Genomic DNA, 10,389 nt, shown 5'->3' with positions numbered 1-10,389 from the left:
GAAATATGCTAGGCTGCTTGTCTCGACCCCACTTAAGTGTGTAAGTGTGGAAGTTGCCCCGAGTGTCTAAATATAAATCACCACACCAGGTCCGGGACTATATTAGTGGTCAGGACACCCAGACCCCATCTGCTAGCTATGGCCGTGATGAGCAGGACCTCTAATACAAGTGAGCCACAGTGAACCCTGTGATCCCAGTGATTTCTGCGAGTGTTGGAAGACCGAGTAGGACCTTATGTCTGGCTTGCCAGGAGAAAGACTCCCTACCAGCTCCTACGATAAACCGCTGGACTCCTTTGATATCCCTAGTCAAATTACCACTGTTTCCCTTCTTAATCATGTCTTGTCCAGTGAGTGTGTGTGTGTGTGTGTGTGTGTGTGTGTGTGTGTGTGTATGTGTGTGTGTGTGTGCATATGAGATAGGGGTGAGAAGCTCTGAAGAGATGCTGTCAGGCACTCACCAGCTCAGTTCATGCATACCCATTACGGGTCTAAGTGATGTAACTATCTAGATTCTTCGCCTTGTTACATCAGAGATGATCCGAAGAAACAGTTTCCGGAGGTAGGTTCCTTTGACTTAGGGAAAGTAGTGCACATAAAAGGAGCATAGCAATCACGAAGAAGCAGAGTGGCTCAGTCACAGTGGGACATTTTCTTCGATTGGTATGAGGAATTGTCCAGACGAAATGAAAACTAAATTTTAGGAGGCCTCAAAGATTCAAATTCAAAAAATAAAGAGAAATTGAAGGTAGTTAAAGAAAAGGGGTTTTGATGGTCTCCTTATCCCCTTTCTGTCAGGGGGAGAACAAGGTGTGGGTGGGAAGATAGGGAGTTCTGTTTTGGACATGTTACACTTGAGGTGTTGGGAGGACGCCCATGTAGAGATATCTTGAAGGCAAGTGGAAATGCGAGACTGCAAAGAGGGAGAGAGTTTAGGGCTGGAGATGTAGATTTGGTTATCATCCGCATAGAGGTGGGAGTTGAAGCCATGGGGGCGGATGAGTTCCCCAACGGAATGAGTGTAGATAGAGAATAGAAGGGCATCCAGAACTGAACCCTGAGGGACACCCCAACCACCAACCCCGGGCAAAGGGGGTGGGTAGCAGAGGAAGAGTCCACAAAAGAGACCTAAAATGAGCAGCCATAGAGATAGAAGGAGAACCAGGAGAGGTCAATGTCAGTGAAGCCAAGGTTGGATAATGTTTTCAGGTGAAGGGGATGGTCTACAGTGTAGAAAGCAGATGGAGGAGGATTAGGATGATTAGGAGGATTAGGATTAGGCCATTGTATTTGGCAAGAAGATCATTGATAACAGTGGTAAGAGGGCGATTCTGTGGAGCAAACAGGACAGAAGCCAGATTGAAGGGGGTCAATGGGGTGGGGTCCTTCACTTAGTACTTGATGATGTCATTAGAACCCACCATCCAGAGTGAGGGCAGAAATGTGAGAGAGCTGTGGGTGGCCTTGATAATGTGCGGGGGAGAAAGAAGGTCTTTTTTCTTTTGGGGACTTGGAGGAGGGGTGGGCAGAAGGAGTCTGGAATCAGAAGGACCCTGCCATGACCATATGGATTCCAACAGGCCTCTACCATCCTCCTCCCCGCTGAACTCTGTGGCTTTAGCTTTCTAAAGCAAAGATCCCTGTTGGGTGGGGGAGTTGAAAAGAGGTGACGGCCTGTCCTTCTCCTCTGGCTCCGTCAGAGTGACACCTCTCAGTGGGGTGCCACCCCATAATCAAGAAAACACATACAAGTAAGTGTCACCTCTTCCCTGTTTAAAAATCAACCTGAAATATTCCCTTCCTATTCCCTATCAGTATAATTATTTCTTCCAACCAAGGAATCAATAAGATTCCTCAGGGAGATGAAGAGCTAGGGTTGGAACAGTGTGGCCTAGTGAGGAGCAGCATGAACTAGTGGAAAATACATGGGCCTGGGTATCAGAGGACCTGGGTTCTAATCCCGACTGTGACAGTTATCTGTTTTGTGAACTTGGGCAAATTTTTTAACTTCTATGTGCCACAGTTTCTTCTGGGCAGCAAAGTGAAGTGGGGAGAGACAGGAAAATGAAGCAGGCAGGTCAGTGAGGAAGTTGATGCAGTATATATGCCTGGATTAGCATAGTAGCTGTTTGGATGGAGAGGAAAGGTTCATTTTCAGCGGCATTGTGAGGATTGAGCTGACAGGATTTTGTGACAAATGACAATAATAATAATGACAATAAAAATAATATTTGTTAAGCACTTACTCTGTGTCAGGCACTGTTTTAAGCTTTGGGGTAGATAGAAGTTAATCAGGTTGAATATGATTGAATATGTGGGTTAAATGAGAGAGATGATTCGAGCATAATGCCAAGGTTATAGGCTTGTAAGTCAGGGAGGATAGTGGCACTGTCTGTTTAGTTTGAGGTGTTGGCGAGACATCCAGGTGGTGATGTCCTGAAGTCAGGAGGAAGTACGAGTCTGAAGAGATGTCAAGGCTGATGAGATCAACTTAGGAATCATGATAATAATAAGGATAATGATGATGATGATGATGATGAGGATGAGGATGTGCTTGCTCCCAAAGCACTGAAACAATTAAAAATGAAGAAGAAACAGAGAGCCAATCATAAGAGTGAACCTATTTGTGTGACTTCTCTGATAAAGACACACAAGTAAGGAGGTGTAGCTAGATAAAATTAGGTAAGAACAGCTAGAAAGGAAAGCCAAGAAGGACAACTGGTGGATCATGATAAGATCAAGTTCCTCTGAAGAAAATAGTGACATTCAGGGGAAGGTATCTAAGGGTGTGATATCATATCAAGGGCCCAGGAAACTAGGCATAAGAGGAGGTTCACAAAACTAATTCTGCTGGTTTATTGCTCATCGCTTGACCTCAGTAATATAAGACAGTTTTCCTGGGGAAATCTTAATGATTGTCCCAAATAAAAACTTACATTTCATCCTAAGAATCTGACTCTTTCTCATGTTCATTATCAGCAGGGCAACAATTAGCACCTATTTGTGTTAATCTAGTTTAATTCAGTTCACTGGTGGATAGATTAATTGACATGAGATTTTTTTTAAGGAAATCCTGGGAACAAGCAGGCACCTCTCTTGTGCTGCCCAGTTTACTTCAGTTTAAAGAGCAACATTCCCTTTAAAAGTCAGTCGCCTGCATGAGCCGCCTTGCAGTGGCTGCATGGAGAACAATACAAACTTCATAGTGCTCCAGATAGAAGTCGTCCTCCTTAATCACTGGGTAAAGTTGGGTGATGGGAGAGGGATGCTCAACGTGGTTTCTTCCAACCAGAAAGGGTAAGCCCTTGGGATCCTCTGAGCTGAGGGTGTCCTTGGAGGGGTCCCAGGGTCCAATGGGAAAAATTGAACCATTTCCATACAATACTGCCATCGCGTCCACTGGGGGAACATGCTGAGAAGCAGCATGGCGTAGTGGATAGAGCAAGGGCCTGGGAGTCAAAAGATCATGGGTTCTAATCCCAGCCCCGTCACATCTGCTGTGTGACCTTGGACAAGTCACTTCATTTCTCTGGGCCTCAGTTACCTCATTTGGAAAATGGGGATTAAGAGTGTGAGCCCTATGGGGAGAGGTACTGTGTCCAATCTGACTACTTTGGATCCACCCCAGCGCTTAGAACAGTGCTTGTCACAAAGTAAGCCTCTAGCATGTATCATTATTAATATTATAACAGGCTTCTTCTTCTAACCAGCTTGTTCTAATGATTGCTTCACTAAGGGCTCTAGTGTCTTTTCCAGTTTGGCCACCCGCCCCTTTAAGACCTAAGAGCTGGCTCACCGTACGGCTGTGTCTCATTCCATAGTTTTCATTCTTTCTCCCACCTGGTATATGTGGGCTCTTAAACTTTCAATTTCTCCCCTATCCGTAGAAGGCAAACAAAAGGAGGCTAATGGCTACTTCCATTTCTTTACAGGCTTAACCCTGGCCGCCTTCTTCCAAGCTCGTAGATCTGCATTTAAGACTTACTGGTCCTCCCACACTCTCTCTATCTCAGCGAATGTCAGTCCACCCATCTTTTTGTATGAACTCCCTGCACTCTTCCGGGATTGTTTCCATTTCTTCAAATTAGCCCAAGTCACTTAGTAAGAGCAAGCATTACAGTGACAAATGAAAGTATGACTGGAGGATATGCATTGATTCACTCAATTGTGTCTATTGAGCACTTACTATGTGCAGAGCAGTGTACTAAGTGCTTGAAAAGTTCAATTCAGCAATAGAGACAATCTCTGCCCACGCTGGGTTTATAATCTAGAATGAAGGATAAAGTCCAGAGTGTGAGAACAAAGCACCCCCTTAGTCTTTTGCATCTGGACTCAGAGGAGCCTATGCATGGCCACCCAGAAATGGGTTTTAGGGTACCCAGTTAACATGACCTCCAGAGAAAGAGAGCAAGTGAGTGAGAGAGGATTACTGGGAAAAGCAGGACCTTGGGAGTCAGAGGTCATGGGTTCTAATCCCGGCTCCACCACTTACCAGCTGTGTGACTTTGGGCAAGTCACTTAACTTCTCTGTGCCTCAGTTACCACATTTGTAAAATGGGGATTAAGTCTGTGAGCCCCACTTGGGAGAACCTGATTGCCTTATATTTACCCCAGTGCTAAGAATAGTGTTTGGCACATAGTAAGCACTTAACAAATACAATTATAACTATTATTATTATTGTTAGAGAAAGAGAGATTGCATGTCCATATAGGTGTGAAGTCTGAGATAGAGAATCCGATTTCTGACGCCAATTAGAGATGAGGGAGTTCGTGACTCAGCTTTAGTGATGGAACCAACCATGGTATTGAGTTAAAAAAAACATGTTTTAGCTTACCCAAATCATTAGTCGTAAAGGATCCTTCTTCCATTAAACCTCCCAATCCAGGGGCAATGAGATTTTCCAGACACTATTAAGACCTCCAACCAGGGGCAAAGAGATTAAGCCCCCAACCTGGGGGGATGAGATTTCTCCTACCATGAGATGATCAGTCTCAGCCAGCGTTCAGTCCAAAAAAGGGCAGAGACCAGTGCAAGCATCACCGACTAAAAGGCCTATTCCGTAGGGAGCGGGGGAAGGCGATGAGACAGGCAGTATGTGCACACAAACCGTACCCAACGGCTCAAGGCCAAACAGACTCAACAACAGGAGATAAAGAGACCAGGGCAAGAAAAACAAGCTTGAACCTGCAAGACTCGGAGGCAACCTCAAGGCCATATCCGCAGCCAGCGATGGTTGGCAACGGGTGGCTGGGGGCGAGCCAGAGCAAACCCTTCGTGACTGGACAGAGCTGTTGTTAGGCTAGTGGCTGGAGGGTGGTCAAAGCCTCGATACGCCATCCCCCGAGAAAACCCTGCCCCCGGGCAACGGGGGGTATAAGAGACGAACAAGACAAAGGGGGGCACGCGCACGCTCTCGCCCTCTCTCTCCCTCACGCCTCTCTCTCTCTCTCTCTCTCTCTCTCTCGCTCTCTCTCTCTCTTTCAACCATGTAACCGCTGATAGCAAATAAACGGCAACCAAGCTTTGAACCTCTGGCTGACTCTTCCTGGTGTGAACGCGCGGGCCGCGTCCGGAGACATCCGAAGACCCGGAGAGGGTAAGAACCCGAGAGTTGCCCCCGAAACCCCGGGGAGCAACGCTATTCCAGTCGAGGCTGTCTCTGTTGTCCCTTCAGGTAACAGAAAGCAACTGTGACAGGGGTTTTCCCCCAGCCATTACAGTCACTTGTTGACCATCACATCAAGCGTCTTCTGCACATTTGCCTTTATATACCAACCACAGTTCCCTTGTGTTCTATTCCTAGGATATTTCTCAAATGGGGCCCGGCAGTGGTGTCAATAGTTATTCAGAGTGGTCTTCGGTGTGAATAGATATTCAGAGTGATCTTTGTTCGGGGCTTATCTGTATGGCTGGTCGTGATCACAGGAAGCAATATACACTGAAGGGCATCTTATTTAACAAATTGTTTATGCAAGGTGGAAACTGCACTCTTCATATGGCTTAGCAGGAAGAGCACAGGTGTGAGATTCAAAGGACTTGGGTTCTAATCCCAGTCTGCATTTGTTTGCTGTATGACTTTTAGGAGGTCATTTAACTCCTTTATCACTCAGTTTCTTCATCTGTAAATTGGGAATTCAATTTGTACAGCGATTGTGATCCCTAGGAACTATGTACAACTTGAATATCTTGTATCTACCCAAGCACTTTAATACAGTGTTTGATACATAGTAAGCACCTACCAAATATCACAATTATTAGTAATTACTGTTGTGATATGGCAGAAGAATACAAAGGGATTCTGAGACAAAGGAAGAAACTGGACATCAACTTCTAGCTAAAAAGGATAAAATCTCTCACGATCAAAATCCCATTTTTAAGGTGTAACCATGTTGGTATGTCACCCTTGCACTTGGATTTGCAACCTTTATTCACCCCTCCCTCAGCCCCACTGGCTTTGGGTATATATTACTTATTTATATTAATGTCTGTCTCCCCACTTCTAGGCTGAAAGTTCCCGCGGACAGGGAACACGTCCATGAACTCTGTTGTACTGTACCCTCCCAAGTGATTAGTACAGTGCTTTTCACGCACTAAGCACTCAGTAAATATGATTGAGTGATTAATTAACTAGAAAAAACTTAAGGATAAGAACCCTAGCTGGCTTCAGATCAGGAAGAGACCTTAGTAAATCACAACTGCTAAGACCAGTATTTTACCATCAGCACATACCTGGCCTGAATAATTTTTGTTTCCTACCCTTTCCTCTTCCCTACCTCTACTACAGTACTACTGTGCCTCCTAAGGACTTGGATACTCATCCCCCACCCCCTAACGTAGCACTTATGAACGCATCTTTGTATTTTGTTTCTTTCCACTGTGTGCAATTTATTTAGTGTCTTGTCCTTGTCCCGTACCCCTGGCTATCTGCACAGAGTAAATGCTTCAAAAATACAATGAATGAATGCTTAATGAATGATATTAGAAGCCCTAAAGCAACATGAAACACAAAGCCTAGAGTTTTACAGTCTGGCGGTGATGGGGCTGGTATAATAATAATAATGATGATGATGGTATTTGTTAAATGCTTAATATTTGCAAAGCACTGTTCTAAGCGCTGGGGGGATACAAGGTGATCACGTTGTCCCACGTGGGGCTCACAGTCTTAATCGCCATTTTACAGATGAGGTAACTTAGGCACAGGGAAGTTAAGTGGCTTGTCCAAGTTCACACAGCTGACAAGTGGCTAAACTGGGATTTGAACTCATTACCTCTGACTCCCAAGCCCGGAGTCTTTCGACTGGGCCATGCTGCTTCTCCCCACAGCTGTTGCTCAGGCCATCTAGAGTACAGCCATGACTATAGCAGAAGGAACAGAAGGAACCCGAATTGTACTTTCCAAGTGCTTAGTCCAGTACTCTGCGCACAGTAAGCCCTCAATAAATACGATTGAATGAATGAATGAATGAATTAACAGCGTGGCTTATTGGAAATGACATGGGCTTGGGAGTCAGAGGATGTAGGTTCTAATCCCGGCTCCGCCACTTGTCTGATGTGTGACCCTGGGCAAGTCACTTCACTTCTTTGTGTCTTGGTTACCTCATCTGTAAAATGGGGATTGAGACTGTAAGCCCCACGTGGGACAACCTGATTTTCTTGTATCTACCCCAGCGATTAGAACAGTGCTTGGCACATAGTAAGTGCTTAACAAATACCATGATTATTACTATTAACATTCTCTGGGACACTTTCTGGACATCGGAAGGATAGTGTTAGTCAAGTGTCAAGTGCTGGAGACAGTTGACCCTTCTGGCTCCTGCTCCATGTGGTTCATACTGGAAGGCAGTGTCCGCAGTTTCCCTCCTAGTGCTCTGTGGAACACTCACTCACTCCCCACAGACCCAAGCATCAACTGACTCCTGACCTCACTGAGGCACCATGCTAGCTCTACACTGCTTCCTATCTTCCCTTTCACCCCCTGCCTCTGCCCATCCCCGACTCTGTAACATTACCTTCCCAGCTTGGGAACATGGCAGAAGAGGGGGGCTGAATGGAGGAAAGCCGATGATCCTGCTGTCATTTCGTAAAGAAAGACAAAACAAACCACACAGAGACTTTATTTTAGATATTCACTGAGGGATGTCAAGGGCTTTACAGACCCCAGTTTCCAGCCGCTGCCACCATGGCAGGTAGCAACTTTAGGCTCAGGGATCAATCAATACCTGTGGAGCCACCAGAGGGACAGATCCATGTCCAGAGCTCACATCATCTTCAATGTGCCCTCTGTGCCAGGCTTTCAAGTCGGGATTAGGGATAAGGCCAAGTTGGTTCTTCCTTCCCCTATCACTGACACGGATGGGTCTATATGGGGTCGTGCAGACCCAGAAGGAACACTAGGTACTTCTGCCTGATGTTGGTCTCCAGGAAGGTGATCGGGTCATACAGACTGGCTTCTGGCCATCCATGACTCCCACATATCTGACTGGGCTTCAGGGACCAGGCCACCTCTCCCCTCTCTCAGTCCCCAACTTTGGGCAGAATCTGAAGTTTGTGTATTATCTGGGGAAGATCCCTGTTCTTCTCCAAGGGCATTTTCAACAGTTGAAACTCAGGTGGCTGTTCAAAGTCATCCTGCCAGATCCTGGTCCTCATCTTCATTTTTTTGTCCTTTCCTCATCAGGGGAGATATCAGAGGGAGCCAGGATGTCTGTCACACTGCAGGACCATCCACAGAAAGAGGAGGACAAGCAGGCTGAGAAAGATGGAGAGAAGGATGGAGAAATGGAGTAGGAAATGATGCCGAGCCCTGCGACAGGCTCTCTAGGAGGGCAGTATCTGGATCTTGGGCATGCTCTGAATAAGCTTTGGATGTGGTCTCCTCTTTTTGACCAGGAGAGACTGAAGGAGGTGAACAGCAGGGGAAGCTTTCCTCAGAGTGAAGGAGTTTGGTTTTCAGGTCCTGGGTGCTATGGGAGGAATACTTAGGGCTGTCTGAGAGTAGTTGCAGCTCACGACTTTTCTCGGTCTGGCTGGGACTCTGGGACAGGGCCATTACTCCCTTCTCCCAGTCTCCACACGGGGGCAGCAGCAGGCTAAGTGACTCCTGGAATCTCTTTGGAGGAACAGTTTACGGCCGGTTGATCCTGTCTGGAGGTGAAACTCCAGTTGCTGCTTGATGACATCAAGTTGGATGTCAGTTTTCCCTCAGAAGCTGGTGTTCATTCCCTACATCTTGAGGAGACTCCCCAGAGGGAAGAAGGGTGCCTGTCCAACTGTCTGAGGTTTGGGAAGAGAACACATACGATGAGGAGGAGGACAAAAAGGAGGAGGAGGAGGAGGAGAAGGACAATTCAGAAGTGACAGTAGATGAAGAGGAGAAGGGGGAGGGGGAGCAGGAGGAGCTGTAATGGTAAGAGGAGAAGGATGAGGTGGAAAAAGAGAATGATGAGGTGGAAAAGGAAGAGGAGGGAGAAGAAGGAGAGGAAGAGGTCTGAGACACTGTAACAACCTCCATTGTACTGTTAGGGACTGGAATTGGGTTTTCTGCCGAAGATGCCCTAGATATAACTTCTTGATGAGAAGGGAGTAATGGGGTGGAACAGCAGCATGTCCTTTCCCCAGGATATGAACTTTTGGTGTTCAGCTCATGGGTGCTGGCAGAACGAGCAGAGCTGACCAATAGGAACCTCTGGGAGGAACTCTCTTCCATGTTACTTGACCTCAGGGATGTGGGAGTCTCTCTCCTTTCCAAAGTACGATCCAGGTTCAGTAAGCTTTGGGATTCCAAGACTCTCTGGCACAGCCTCCTTTGCTGTTGGTTCTATCTTCCCTGAAGGGGAAGCTCCAGGGGCTGTTAGCTGTCCTCCTCTTTGATCCTTGTCCCCAGCTGCAATTGATCAATCTTCCTTTCAGAAGAGACGCTCAAAGGAGGCAGGTGCCTGCCCCACTGCAGGAGGTTTGGGAGGAAGAAGAGGTCAAATAGTCTAAGGAGGAAGAGAAAGAATAAAATGGTGAAGGAGTTTGTTGAGAAGGGGAAGTGACATGAAGGCGCAGTGTGAAGCAGTGTCACCTACTGGAAAAAGCATGGACCTGGGGGTTGGGGACCTGGGTTCAAATCGTGACTGCCAGCTGCTTTCTCTGTTACCCTGGACACGTTACTTAACTTCTAGACTGTGAGCCCACTGTTGGGTAGGGACCATCTCTATATGTTGCCAACGTATACTTCCCAAGCGCTTAGTACAGTGCTCTGCACACAGTAAGCTCTCAATAAATACGATTGATTGATTGATTAACTCCTCTGTGCCTCAATATCCTCAAGTGTAAAGTGGGGATTAAATATCCTTTCTCTAGCCTACTTAGATTGTGGGTTATCCCCCCAGTCCCCATAGGGT

The 10,389-nt window shown here is 46.5% G+C and overlaps 1 pseudogene; it reads right to left on the bottom strand.

The window, feature by feature from the left end:
* Nucleotides 1-8,359: 8,359 nt before the first annotated feature.
* Nucleotides 8,360-9,050, bottom strand: LOC119921794 (annotated as a pseudogene).
* Between the last annotated feature and the right edge of the window lie 1,339 nt (nt 9,051-10,389).

Source organism: Tachyglossus aculeatus, unplaced genomic scaffold (genome assembly GCF_015852505.1).
Source record: "Tachyglossus aculeatus isolate mTacAcu1 unplaced genomic scaffold, mTacAcu1.pri SUPER_30, whole genome shotgun sequence".
Lineage (NCBI taxonomy): Eukaryota > Metazoa > Chordata > Mammalia > Monotremata > Tachyglossidae > Tachyglossus > Tachyglossus aculeatus.
This window is presented reverse-complemented; position numbering and strand designations above follow the sequence as displayed.